The sequence below is a fragment of the Stegodyphus dumicola genome, chromosome 5 (assembly GCF_044657685.1).
Source record: "Stegodyphus dumicola isolate Sdum_Otavi_A_Nest chromosome 5, ASM4465768v1".
Taxonomy (NCBI): domain Eukaryota; kingdom Metazoa; phylum Arthropoda; class Arachnida; order Araneae; family Eresidae; genus Stegodyphus; species Stegodyphus dumicola.
In genome coordinates, this window is record NC_140772.1 from 113,985,047 (window position 1) to 114,001,067 (window position 16,021).

The following is a 16,021-nucleotide window of genomic DNA, read 5'->3' on the forward strand; positions in this document are numbered from 1 at the left end:
TTATTAAACAAGAAGAATGAATTGTAAAAATCATTATTTCAAAAGCGTTATGTACATTGAACTGATTCTTTTCCAAAACGGATTTTTTTTTACGTTATTGGGATTAACAGGTCCAAAATGTTTGGGAAAGGAGAGAAGTGTATCCTAGTGATTTTTCATCAGTTCTGCGACAGTTTGCCATTTTGCATTTTCCTCATTAATATAGGGTATTCATCTTCATTATTGCTACTATCAACTCAGTAACAAACATCTTTTGTTAACAATGAGATATTTTCCTGTACTACTCATATATCTATCGGCATTATCTAATAATTTGTTTGCACGATTTCCATTTGATTTCTTAGATATTCTTTTCCTAACATTTTTGCCGAAAGCACAAAACTCAAACCTAAGAAAGAGACATAAAAAGAATTAATACAAAATGTAAAGTAAAATAAGTAAAACTAGTTAACGTGTATAAAACTAGTTTTACGTTACACGTTAACTAGCTTTACGTATTTTACTTTGTATTAATTCTTTTTATATCAATATTTCTCTGTAATAAAATGCTTATTGTTGAACGAATTATTTCTTATAAAATAGTTCTCTTTGAAACACAAGTGCTTTGAATTGCGTGCCCTTTTCCAGAATGAATAATGCTCGTAAATCAAGGTAACCCTGTATGTACTTTCTTGTTCTTTTTAACCTATGTGATTACTCGTATCTAACTATCAGTATCATTGTTATTTGTTCATTCACTTAAGTCTTTTATGAGATTTTAAAAATAAATTTATCCAATGAAATTTGCTTTTGCCTCCTTTTGAGGATTTCGCTGAAATGTGAGATTACTAAGTCCCATTTTTGTTAAAGCCTTCAGTTCATTTTTATCAATGACGAAACTCATCCATATGGGACTAATCTCGTAAATGATTTTCTGGCAAAGGATAATATTAACCGGAGAGACTAGCCACACATCTTCAGATCCTAATCCTTGAAGAACATATTTTAAGCTTTTAGGAGGGCAACTGCAACTTGTTTTCCTACTAGCAGAACTTTTCAGGATTTGAAAACAGGAATGATAATTTTGGCACAGAGGCTCATGGCCTGCGTGAAATCTGTGAGGTTCCTTTAGTTTGAAATTATTTTATGCTTTGGATCTGTACAACCACTTCTGCTTTTCCGTTTACCGCCTGAAAACAAATTTAGTTCTCGTGTATTTAAGGTTAGGATTTTGAGACTGTAAGACAGAGCTTGTTCTGCCTCTTGAGACCAGACTACTAGGTTTCGATATTATATAAGAGTTCTTGTTTTCGGCCATGGATTATACTCGATGATAGTTGAACTCCGCGCCGATGAAATCCTGAGCCAACTTCGCGTTCAACTGATTGCGTAGTCTTCGGCTACAAGTTTACTTAAGTTTAAGCTTTACGTTTGACTTACTGCTCTTACGTTTCTCACCGTAAGTGCTAGCGAAGAACAAGGAGTGCCTTCTGTTCATCTTATATAGTTTTAAATAAAGGATTGTTTACACCCTTCCGAAGTTCCAGCGGTTATTTTAGACTTAGCGATAATTCCCTGTCAGTCTATCTGAAGTTCAATCATATTTTTCAACAGTAAAGGACTTTATAAGTCACGTTATGAAAGGTTTATGACTGGTAGAGGGGACAACAACTACTATTAGCCTCTTTTTTTTCCTAGCTTGCGTCCTATGTTTTAGATCTTCTTGAGCCGTTAATCATGATTGTGAGTGCATGCCATGGTAGTTGTATGCTCTTTTTACTTCCTTGTACGAAGTAAAAAGGAAGTATTGTAATCTCGAAAAGTTTCAGGCAGCATATTTCAACGAAAATATCCATTTTGACCGCTATCGAATGCAATTTAACGATGTTTTTGCGTGATATCTGTACGTAAGGACAGAATAAAAGACTCGTTTCCTCCAAAAAAATTATAAAACTGCTTTAAAATTAATTCTGAAGAGAATTTTTCGTGGCGTCTGTACGAACGTATGTACGTACGTGCGTATCTCGCATAACTCAAAAACGAGTAGCCTCAGAACGTTGAAATTTTGTATATAGGACTGCTATAACATGTAGATGTGCACTTCGTATTTTGGTTGCAAATGTATATAAATACTATATTTATATATATATCCACTCTGTTACTCCACACAGTGATCTCAGTTGCTTTACTCTTATATGTTTGTAAATTGTAATTTTTTTTTTTTTTTTTTTTTTTTTTTTTTTTGCTTTAAAAATGATTGAATTATGTTGTTCTTATCTTCCGGTTAAGGGTTTTATGCCTTAAGCAATATTTGTACAATTATCAACAATTTAAAAGCTGTTTAAGTGCGGTTAAGTTTTAAATAACATGGCGAACATGGTTTACATTTGAAACAGCAGAATTGTAGATTTGTTGCCAATCTAGAGAGACTAAGCTTCGCAACAACAAAAATAACGCCTTCATTTATTATTGCGAATTAAATCATGCTTAATCCTTTCTGGAATTTTTTTGAGGAAATAAGTGTTTAAGAAATAAGTGTTTAAGATAATTAGTAATTTAATTTTTAATAATTAGTAATTTTAATACACATATTTTGAGCTTTTATCTATTTTTGTCTTGTCGCGAAGTGAAAACTGAATTAATTGAATGAGAAATACTCAATCGTCTGTGAAAAACTTTTTCTTTTTTACATCGTTCTAGCTTTATTAGAGTATTTGAAAAGAACACGTGGCAACGATTAAATAATTCTTTAAATGATATACATTTTGTGCATTCTGAGTTATAATATGAATGAAATATAATACTGTTAAGTGATCCTAGTGCCAGAGTGTCGCTATGTTAAACAAATAGAGTGAATTTTAAAAAATGCCTTTATTCTATTGTGGTTTATGCGCTGTCGGCGAAGTAGATTTAATTAAATCCAATAGGTTTAAAAGAAATGCAAGAAATAAATGCGTATAATTTAATATTCCGTACAAGGAAGTCATGTGGTGTACACATCAGATTTTTTTTTATTATACCGATCTATGTCCAAAGAAAATTTCATTTAATGATGTGTACTATATTTCTCCTACTACAAGTCATAGCTCGTTTATCAAATTAAAATTCATTAAAAATATTTGCTCCTCTTGCAAAACACTCCTAAACTAAGTTAATCAAAATCCAACATTTTACTATATGATAGTGTTTTAAATTAAAAAAGCATTTTCATATTTGATCGATTATCTCAGAATTGATCGATAAACTTTAATAAAATTTGATTTGGAGGTACATAGTACAAAAAGATGTACCATGCCTCAGATATTCATGATACAACATGAATGAAATTGCGCAAATTTCAAAGACACAGGAAGGTCTAAAACTCAGGTTGCAAGATCGAACGAACAAGCAGGATAATAGATGTTGTACCTCTCACATACAGCGAGGATAAGTCTGGCAACAGCTGCAGGAAGAAAAACTTAGCAGTGCTGGAATGGCAACAGCGGATGATATTCTATAGATATTTTGATTTTGAGTCGATGTTTTTTTGCGTCTTTTGCGATACTACTTGCGTACAAAATTTGAGTTTTTGGGTGAATGAAATGGAATCCACTGCCCCGCTGCGGATATTAGTAAAATATATTTAGAAAATTAGCTGCGTTGGAAAGGATGAAACCTTGTGTTTGAATTTGCGGTATTTTTCCTCCTAAAGTTGCGTCGAGTTCAAAATATTATGCCAGGCTTATTCACGCTGGTGCAGATAAGTTCAAATTTTGTTATTGTGTTTATAGTGTATAACTTGCAAATATATGAATAGAATTCTATTAAATAAACATTTAAAATTCTGGAATGGTGTTTAAAATTTTAGATGTAGAGTATTCACATTGCTATGTCGGAGCTAGTGGCAGTCAGGTGTAAAGTAAAATTGTTTTTGCTCCACGACATAACAGATGTTTTGACTCCGTCTAATAGTCATACAGCTTTTACAACATTATTCACAATAGAGATATTAGATATGAGCCAGTTAATGAGTTCTTGTGATAGTCATTATTTGTTTTGGTATTATATCAACCTGTGACCATACCAAATTTAATTAAATTAATATCGGTTCCGAAGATAATCGACAAAATGTGAAAATGGTTTTAATTTCGAACGTCAGTATATTTATTGGTATCATGGGTACTTAATACAGAATTCGATAACTATGTGTCTTATTAGGAAAGTTTTTATTATTGAAAGCTGCCGAAAATTCACTTTTTATTCAGATTTATCGCAATGCTTTCGGAATATTTAAGCGCTTCTCTGAAATCATTAATATTACGTAGATATCATTCCCTATACAAATCTCTTTAGTTGCATCTGACAAAGCACTAAAATATGTAACTGTGCTGTATCGCAGTATAATAACATGTATAAAATTTAATATTTAAGAAATAAAATCTCATATGACATTTCAAATCTGAAATATTCATTTAGGGAATTTCATGATATTTAATTTATATTGCGTTTAAGTTTCAAAGCAATTCTTAAAAGGAACGCCTATTATGAAAAGAGTGTGAGCGGATAAAGTTCTTCAGCTCTTTTTTAAATCAAGATTTAACGTATTTGTGAATGGAATTTTCTCAGTTGCGTAACGAGATTAAAATTTGTTTGCCTTTCTAAAGTAATGGTAATATCAGACTTACAAAAATATGTTCTCTTCTTCAGCAAAATAATGGAATTTATGATAACTCGATATGTAATGCATTCTGAGGCTTATGTTGATTAAAATATTATTAAATTTTATATAACTTTTGAAATCTCTAGATCGCATTCATCTGAAGATCTATGATATTTTTTGAGCAGTTTGAGTTTTTGATTTAAGTCCTAAAACTCACTGGTAGTATAACATGCGAAACATTTTAGCATAACTAGTAACTAGACCATAAATGTTTGCTTTTACGATCAGAAGTTCAATATTCTGCTCCTATTATCCCTTAATAACATTTGGAAATCATATGATATTTTACAGTTCAATTATTCTCTAAAATTAATTCCTCTGGATGTCTTGTAATTATGCAAATCAAAATAATTTTACTATTTCTTGAATATGTATTCTAACATTTGATATACCTATGACACCTATCTGACATTTGATATATCTATGCTACCCCCGTCTGACATTTGATATATCTATTATATCCGACTGACACTTGATATACCTATATCATTAAGTCTGTTACATCTTTCACTTAAGATGGCTTGATGTCCTTCAAACAAAGTACGTAATTAATATAACAAAATATTATATTAGCTAAAATAACACGCCGAAAAACAAAGATATCAAAGTAGCAAGAAACGTTGTTAATTGCATAAATTTACAGGACTATTCTTCAAGGATAAATAGAAGCTACTTCTTCATGTGCAGGAGTGAAAATGACGAAGGAGAAAAATTTGCCCACGCGATAACTATAGACAACAAATTTGAGAAATTTCCAGCTAAGGAAAGGAATAAAAGCTACTGTGCTTGTATTGACAAAAAGTGAAAGCATCTATGAAATAATTTCTTTAAACGCTAAAGATAAAGATGTATTATAATTGCGATTTGATTCCAGTTCTTACCTTTGCTCCTTTTTAAGTTGGAACTTTACTAAATTTTTGCCTGTGTAAATCTGCGTAATTTACCTTGAATCTTGTTGCTTTAATATCTTAAACAAAATATTATAATCTTTTCGACATTCCTTTATGCCTGGTCGCCTGCCTATAATATGCCATTTATTCTTATTTCTGACACCCATTATGGCTAAATTTGTCTTTGAATTTATACGATATCAAAATTGATTATATTCTCGATAATTTCAGAATGTAATTCATATTTTTCTATCGTTTGTTTAACTTTAATCGGTAAGGCATTTTCAACTAGTCTCATTTCGTTCCTAGTCGACATTCAAAATGATAGAATTTTCAATATTATCAGAAAAATTTGCTTACTTTTTTGCCAGTTGCAATGTCCGCAATAAGTCGCATGCCAGAATGTAATTTTTAAATAAAGGTACTCTATTAGACAGATAATGACATCTTACTTCCTGCCTAATATCCTATATGAGTCATTGCAAAACTGTAGCTCAACAGCCACATATGGCTTTTGGGCCGTTAAATGCGGCTCGCGGCATGGCAAGCATTTCGGCATGATTTTGAAATATTATTATAATGTGAAACATCGCGCTACGATTAGGCTTTTTAACAGTTAATGATTTAACATTTAGAATTTCAGTATGCCTATAACAATTTCAAAATATTATCAAAATATGCACCTTGCATTCTTAATCTCTGGCCATGTTAATTTTATAACCGAAAACCTGGGATATTAAATTTTTAGCCGAACTCACCGATATGCTAACTGCCGCAGTGGGTCGTCTGTCTGGCTGTCGATAGAAAGAAAGAAAGGTGTTTTGATTTCTATTTCTTCGGAGCTTCATCGACACACATTCTTTTTGTAACTTTCCAGCGAATGCAATGCATATAGGCTACGATAGCATCACTGATTAAATTTTTGCCTTTGTTTTCACTTGATTAAAAAGTTTTATATTATTGTAGAGTCTACTATTCCTTTTTAGATTAAAATTTGCTTTTAAAATTAATTATTTATTCATTATAAACAATCCACATTTCTTAACGTGAAACAATGTACTAAAACGAACTTCAGATAGCATAGAAAACTAGCAAAATACTATACAGTAACAAAATAATTCATAAAAATGGGCTGGTCCCCATTAAGAAAATCAGGTAATTACTTGCTGACAGCTGTAGGATATTTAAATACAATAGCAATTAAAAACTTACGTTCCTTTTATAAGGCAACTGGCTTTTAGTATTGTATAAATAGATCAAAGATTTTACTATCATACATTTATAAAAATTTTCAAATTACACAATTTAAGTAAAAACATAAATATATGAAAATTCAAATTCAAACTGAGACAAATGCTTCGTATATTCCAGTTAGGCCCTAAATATTTAGTAAGTAAAATTTTACATTACCTAATAATAATTACATAATTTGTTTTTGAATAAAAGAAGCCAGATTAGAGAAAATAAAATTTGAAAGTAAATTTTCATAATTAAGGATTAGAATTTTCATAATGATATTTGTTCAGAAATGACTTTTCTAAAGTTTCCATACATTACCTCAAATACAAAATTCCAGAATTTTATAACATAACTATTTTTATTATTCTAACTTACATTTTAACATCATTGTAATATTATTACTAAAATTATGGTTTTATAATTATTAAGATATTTCTATACAAGACTGGAAGACCTCTTAGCTTTCTCCAAATGCAAATATATCCATCTATTGGGCTTTAACTTTTACATTAATTCTATGCCTATTTAGTTATAATTTAACTTAATTAATTATTTTTTTATGTCAATCTCAGCAGTAACTGCGCAGAATTATTGTTTTTTAAGTCCTATTTACAATAACATTTGTTTCAGTTTTATTAAGTACATATATTATGACGTAGAATGCTGAAATGTTGTTTCATAATGAATAAGAAAACTAGTAGTTGAGGCAGATTAAATCGTCATTTCTGTTTCAATAAACGTCTTGCGGCCATAAACAACATGGCACACTAGTTGTACCAGTTTTCAGAGTATTTATATTTTTGATAGCTTTGCAGAAAGAAGAGAATAGCAGGCAACAGTCCAGATAGGCCGGAGTGTAGAACGTAAGCAGTTTTATGTTCAGGATGAAATCTTGATTCAGAATAAGTTTGTTTCGGTTCTCAATGCATTTTATTGGATAATTAATACTGCTGTAAAATTATTATTGACTGTTTGAGCTTTAGTTCCATTTACATTACCAGCGTTATGCTAGAGTCGTAAGACGTGGATCAGTTTCGGTATGCCGCAGTGCAGAAAATTTTACTATTACGCAGTTTACTATTTCTCTAAATCCTTCTAAAATCTAAATGAATTGTGTTCAAGTTATTGCCTATAAATTTAATTAATATTAATAATCCTGAAGTGAATTCATGTTAAAAAATTATCCGACAAAGCAAATAAAATATTGATATGGTCCGTTTTCTTTGAAAATGGTGTAAATCCATTTTGTATTGTATGGAGATATTTAGGGGTTTCTGTTTGAATGGTTTGAAAAATATTGGCATATGTTAATATTCTCATTTTATGTTTTTTAAATATTAAATTGATTTACATTTATAACATGACCGTTTTTAAAGTTAAAATAAATTTATAATTTTGATTAACCTCAAATGGGTTTTACACCACCTTCAAAGTCAACAAAATACGAAAATTATATATTTATGAAATATTAAATATGAGATTTCACTTGACGCAAAGCAATTTTTTTATAAAATTTTTAGCATCTGATTCCAAGATTCTTTTTTTTTTTTTTTTTTTTTTTTTTGTTGTTTGTTTTGTTTTGTTTCCATTCATTGGGATTATTATAATATAATAATAATGAATATTAAAACTAATAAATATGTAGAAGAAAATGTATCAAAATAAAAGTTTATTTTATAAATACCTACCTGAAACACTATCCAAGTGTAAAATTGCATTATTCATTTCGAATATTATATAATGTAAAATACACAGTTGTTATAAAATTAAGATTTAGTAATTTTAGAGATAATCATACTTTTATTTCAAGTTCAGTGAACAAACAGAGCACATTACTAAGTTTTATACTCTATAATAAATGAGCGAAGTACCAAAATTCCAGTAAACGAACAAAAAGTTTTATGTCATTAAAAGTATTGCTACACATATAAAAATGAAGTAGAGAAATTCTGTAGTATAATTTTTGAAATAAATATTATGCCTTTGAGGAAAATGGACTTACATCACTTTCAAAGTAATTATATTTGTAACTTCATTAACTACGTAAATTTATATTGACAAAATGATGAAAATTTGAAGGATTTTTTTTCTGGTAACTGTTTATAGGTAAAATGTTCATAGCAGATTGCATTCATTGTTATCATTAGCTTACTTTTTATCAAAAATGGACCTTAAGCACTTTCAAAGGAAACGGCTCATGTAAGTTTTAACTGAAACAGCAGGTATGAAAATTATTTTTATATTTTTCAACTTAACGAAAAGAGCTTGTGTCATGGTTTCTCCCCCCCCCCCGCCGACCAAAAAAGGATAAACAATCGTGGAAGTTACGTTCCTTTTACGAACTACTGATGTATTTTGTACATCCTCTTCAATCAAGCTATTACCTAAACACAATTTGTTTTCTAGATTTAACGGCTCATTATATATTTAATATTGGAAGATATCTCCACGCCCGAAGACATAACAATTTGCTATGTCTCTAGAAAACCGTTAATAGTAATCTAAAGTAGTAATCACCATTTTAATAAAGATATAAGTAATAATCATTCATTTTTCTCATCAAATGAGCGGCAGGATAATGATAATAATGATGATAATAATGCGTAAAAAAAAGGAACAGGGAAAAAGTAAAAGGAAAATGAACACACGTGGATTTCTTTACTGTACTTGTTGCGTGCTAGTTCAACCAGTTGTCGTAATGCATTTTGGGTTGTCATAGCAACGCGATGGATAGACGGATGGCTGGATGCATCAGTGGGGGTTTTCCGCTAAGCTGGGGTGGAGAACTGGCGATGCTCTACCGGCCTCACCCTCGCGAAATGTTGCAATATAGGATGCTTTATCGCACATTTTGGCGATTAAAATTTCATTGTCATTATCACGCATATTGCAGGACAATATGTTTAAATGTTATACAAGAACAGTTTATACGGCATTCGTAGCTTTGCGCAAAGATCTCTAGTAACCACAAAAAATTAGCAAAAGTCTTGCTTGGTAATATTTCTTTGACAATTAATTTGATCATCTTTGCTTCAGGAGTTTCGTAATGGTTTCATTTATTTGTATACCTAATGCTAAATTGCAACTTTCAGTACAATTTTTTTTTTTTTTTTTTTTCTGTGTATAGATTTTTACATTTAGCATAAAAAGAATTACTTCAAAGGAGTTACATCTAAATGTCTGGAAAACAATTATTCCTTCACTATATTACTGGTAATTTTTTTTACGTAACTCAAGAAAATATTTTATTTTTGAATATATTACGCATCACGTTTCATGCAAACTCTTAAATTATCAAATAAGAAATTATTATTTCACATAGTGATAACCTCTTTTCTACAGTATTTAATCATTATTTTTTATGTACGATTCCATGTAGTACATGGCATCAAGGGAAAGATGACGTCTACTTGCTTACATATTCAATGGCAAATTTTAAAAGGTAATCGGTAAATAAATATATTTGGTTATAAGATAAACCATACACCATATGCATCATATGCATCCAACTGCAAATCTCAACTTCTTTTTTACGGAATTTCATTATGTAATATAAAAAGTAATAAAAAATATTCGGTCTTAAAATCTCATATTACAGTTTAACACATCGAAGAATTTAGCCTTAGCCGGCTAATTTTGAGCCAGAACCTTTCTAATAAATCGAGATTCAGTTTTGTTCACCAATTCCATAGGCGTTCATTCAACAGTGGGCACTGGTGTATTATTCAATAGGAAAACTGTTAAGATAGTAAATTAAAAGAAAGCATAGTTTAAGTGATTAATAAATTTAAAACACGTAGGTTTAAGGAATTTAAAATTTTTAACTCTTCTCTTTTTTAAATAACATAAAGCGATAAAATAAATTGATCGTTAGATGTGATCTTATTTGTGAGATAGAAAACTGATAAGAAACAGACATGAGTCACATTTTACTTTATAAAGATCTCTTTCTGTTTGCCGTTTACTCAAACATGAAACTTTGTGATAAGTACTACAAACAAGAAATACTGCCAGATGTTGTTATTTTACCTTCACTTCTAAGCAATCACTGTACCATCACAACAGATGGTCTTCAAATCAGCAGACGATATTTGGGAAAAAACTGCTTATTATCTAGAAGTAAATATGCTTATTGAAATATAGAGCGTCTCCGTAATATAAATTAAAGTTCGTATCAAAAATAGAATGGAAGCCATAAATAACTTGCAAAGTTAAATTTTACTGACGTCATTCTGAGCGCGAGATATAATTTTAGATGCTTAATATTTAATTTCAAACGAAAAAGTTTTAATTTCAAACACTATTTTAATTTCAAACAATCAACAGTTCTTAGCCTTTCTATATTTCTTTATGCATAAAAAAACAATAATAATTAAACTATGTTAATAATCCTATAGAAGAAAATAAAGGAACTTAATGATAATACAATCAAAAAAAAAAAAAAAATCTGAAAGGTTTCAGATTTTAAATTACTTCCAAAGGGGCATTTTTTTTAACGTTTTGTGTGTTACCTTTATTTTTTAAATATCATGTTCTTTGCACTTAAATCATAAAATTCAATTCAGTAGCAATGTCGCAAAATAATTTTAAAATTAGCATACCTTTAGAATTTCCGACACACAGTTCCGCGCCCGCTGGAGGTAAAAAGGCATTCCCCCTCCCCCCACCGTAGAGTGTTGCCATTGCTCGCTTTTAAATCATTGAATTTGTTACTCAAAAATTCGTTAAAGTTTTACAAAATATGAAATTGATAATAAAACAATTTCCAAATTCACATTTAGTCTTCCACACGCCCATATTCGTAGGAGGATTACGTCATTCAAAATTCGATGGCTCTATGTACCGTTGTTTTATCACAGTGCGAGAAATAGACATACATTTATGCAGATTTTTCATTATTTAATTTCTTCATATATAATGCAAGATTCTAACATTTGGTGGCAACAGTTTGTTCAACGCAAAATTCCAAAACGAAAACAATAGTCCTTCAGGGACAAAGCCCCTTTGGACTAACAATTATAATAAACACGAAATAACACTAAAAAGAAAACAAGAAAGCTTTCAGATTTTACATTACGCCCAAAGGAAATATTTTTAACGTTTTATGTGTAACCTTTATTAGTACAAAGGGGCAATTTGCTCAGGACTATTAAAATTTCGTTTTGGCATTTTGCGTCCATTCGTTACAAATTTAGGTTCATGTTTCAAATTGTTGCCACCAAATATTAGAGCCCTGTATTATATTTAAAGAAATTATACAATGAAGAATCTGCATAAATGTATGTAAGTTCCTCGCATAAATGTATGTAAGTTCCTCGCACAACGGTACCTAGAGCCATCAAATTTTGAATAAAGTATGTTTCCACCCGAATTTAGGCTTCTGGAAGCAGAATTTGGTATATATATATATATATTTTCATATATTTTATATTTTGTGAAACTTTAGTGATTTTTTTATTAAGAAACTCAACGATTTCACAGCGAGCAATGGCAACACTGTACGCAGAAAAAAATATATATATATATTATTAACTCCAGTACGCGAGACTTTGTATCGCAAATTCTAAAGATATGCTCATTTTAAAATTACTTTGCGATATTGCTGTTGAACTGAATTTTATGTTTTAAGTGCGAAGAACGTGATATTTGATAAAGAAAGATAACACACAAAACATTAAAAAAAAATCTGAAAGCCTTCAGATTTTTTTTTTTTTTTTTTTACTATGTTTTTTGGTTTGTTTATTAAATATCATGTTCTTCGCACTTAAACGATAAAATTGAGCTCAACAGCAATATCACAAAATAATTTTAAAATGAGCATATCTTTAGAATTTCCGATACACAATCTTGCGCGCTGCAGTTAAAATTCCCCCCCCCCTCCCGTATAGTGTTGACATTGCTCGCCATGAAATCGTTGAGTTTGTTAATCAAAAATTCGTTAAAGTGTTACAAAATATTAAATAGATAATAAAAGAAATTCCAAATTCCAAATTTGGGCTTCCAGATGCCCATATTCGGGTGAAAACGTATGTTATTCAAAATTTGATTAGGTACCATTGTTTTATGGGCTTAAAAAAAAAAAAAGGGAAAAGAAAAGGAAAAAGACATAATTAGGTATTAAAAAATCTAACTTAAAACACCGAGGTAATCCATTCAAAAGGTTATCTGCCTCGCATATTTTCTTCAGGACTTTTAATTTATCGACCGATTAAGCTCATTGCACATTTCAACATTATGACATTATGCGATTAACACAGTTTCCGTAAGATTGATTTTAAGTTAGGATCTTTCAAGATTTTAAGTTATTTTATTTATCATATTACTACGAGAAATATGTAGTCGCCTGTTGACTTTGCTTGCGAAAACGTTATGCGTTTAACACGGTTTCCGTAAGATTGATTTTAAGTTAGGATCTTTCAAGATTTCAAGTTATTTTATTTATCATATTACTACAAAAAATATATAGTCTCCTGTTGACTTTGCATGCGAAAACCTCAGATATAATTTGCTTTTTAAATTTGCAAGTTTGAGGAAAAAGTGATTACTTTGGTTAACGGGGGGGGGAGAATTCTGAATGGTTTGAGATTTTGACAGTCGCCTAAAAGAGTTTGTTAAGGTTTTTAAACGCTTTCGCTCGCCTCTCAGTCTACCAGTCTCCTGTTACATTGACTCCCAATAAAACCTCCCTTTTTTGCTTTTTGTCTTCTTTTCATGGGAAGATTGGTGTAACACCAAAGAACCTGGTTCAAAGATCCTGTTTTCACAATTTTCACAGAAACATCCATACTTTCGTGCAGATTGTTCATTATTTAATTTCTTTAGAGCGAAAATATTTGATGACAACAGTTTAAAACGACATCAACTCTATTTTTATTCTGTGATCATTGGCTGTTTTTCCGATTTGTGAAAATTTACTTTAAGCGCAATATTTCCTGGAATAGTTTAAAATTATTCTTATCTCAAAAAATAAATAAATAAATAAAATAAAATAAAATAAAGACTCTCGGGTAACACTTATACTGCCTAGCACAAAGATGGGCTATCTAGTCTTTACAATTACCTTCCACATGAATGTGCAATAACTTTAATTTTTAAAGCACACCTTTGAAGAAAATTCAAACTAAATATTTAAACATAAAATGAAGCATTTGATGATTTTATGAGACATGAAAAGACCTTTTTGCCTTGTTTAAAAACAGAACGATTTTTATTGCTTGCAATTTTATGGTACAAAATCATATCACTAAGCTTCTTGGTGAAAACATGAGCATGAAAATATATTAGAAAATTCTTCAAGAACACAAAGTTCAACGTTGAATCATAATCTAGAGCAATTTCAAAAACCATGCTTTAGCAAATTTAATATTTCAATTTTTTCATTCAGCGTGTTTTCATTTATGAATGAAAATGAGATTTAGCCCGTCTGTTGCCATTCAACGATATATTTGTGTTTGCATATCGTGTTATCTAAATAATAACACAGTACGTATTACAAAGCTTTGATATAATCTAGATTCAGACGTGATAAGCAGGTTACACTTTAGGCTTTGGAACTTAAATAGTTTCAATGACGGGAAATATAAAACTTGTTTAGTATATCGTAAAATTACATAATTTTTAGGGATTTTTTAGCTTCTCTCCAATTTAGTTTGTGTTCCTTAGGCTAATTAATATTATGACACCTACAAAATGTGTTTCTTTCTTATTAGAAATAAATTCAAAAAATTTACCACTGAAAGGACTCTAAGTATTTAAGGAAGCTGAAAGTTTATTTAAAGCAACTAAAGCTGAAGGATGTACATTTTATTGAGAAGCAAGCCTAGTAATAAGAACTATGATTGCAGTTTTGACAAAGGAATACTTTTATACTACTTAGTACAAGCTGAAATTTCGGCTAGATCTCAACAAGTGCACTAGATGTTGAGTGGTTTTAACCGCTAAATACTCTCAGCTCGATTACGTTCACAATTTATGTTGAGTGGTTAAAATCGCTAAACACTCTCAGCTCGATTACGTTCAGATCTCTGCGAATCTCATGGGCATTTTTTGTGGTTTTCGCTATAGTTATGTACGTCAATGTGAGCCAGTTTGACTTAGAAATACCTCCATGAAGGCATATTTACTGTTGGGTAGGTAATCCTGGTTGGCTTTGATATAATCAAAACAATTATTTCTATCATTTTATTATTCTTTGTGTTATTTTTTTCATTTCCTGAACCTGAGCTTTATTATGTTTGTAAATTGAATTAATTCTTTTTCTTCAGCTCACGTCCGTCTTTGGCAAGTCAACCATTTGATGCCGTGCCATCCAGTATAACCGTGCTTATTCTTCAACTGTGTTTTCTCGGATTTTTACCTCCAGAGGTTGCAGGTGCGGAGATAATCAACGTTATCGTCTCCTGAGTTACATAAGGAGAATATGGGGGAGCTGACAATGTCGATTTTATGGAGATGGCTCTGGAGGTAGTTATGGCCTGTGCTTAGTCTGAATATGGTCACAGCATCGTCTTGGAACAAATTGTTGGGGATGGATCTTGTTATTACCGTTTCCCATCTTTTACCAATAGCATTTGTCGTCCGCGCGTTGTCCACAGTCTTCTTGACTGTCGATGTAATTTTGCTGCATATGGCTCTATATGTTAGGGTGGGGGTTGCGTTGGCTGAGGTACAGAACATCCTTCTTTTTGCGAATCTGCCCGCCTGTTCACTTCATGTGATGTCACAATGCCCTGGGAACCATTGTACAAGAATATCTGTTGTCTCCTGTAGCGTGAGAAGTCTTTCCTGGCACTGGGCTACAAGTTGTTTTTCAATTGAATTAATGAACAGTGGCCGTATTGACTGCTAGTAATCCTGAGTGATTTGCTGAAAATTGATGTCATGTTAACATTAGTTTAATACGATTACAACGTTATCATATAGAATTAAATGGCAATCATCATTCTTGTTGCTTTGATAAAACTTTCATGAGAATTGCACAGCTAAGCCTTCTGAACATGTAAATTATCAATTCTTTATGCAATACCCTGTTCATTTCCTAAGGATAAGACTAACAGTGTTATAGTATGTGAAACACTGAAAATAGACAGGAGGTGAAGTGCGAAACAATTTCTTAAGATGCTTTGGCTTCTGATTGAGAAGCAGGGTGCCACATACACACCGCATCAATGAATCATGAAGGATAAGTAAATATATGAGCAAAATTATTTTATTG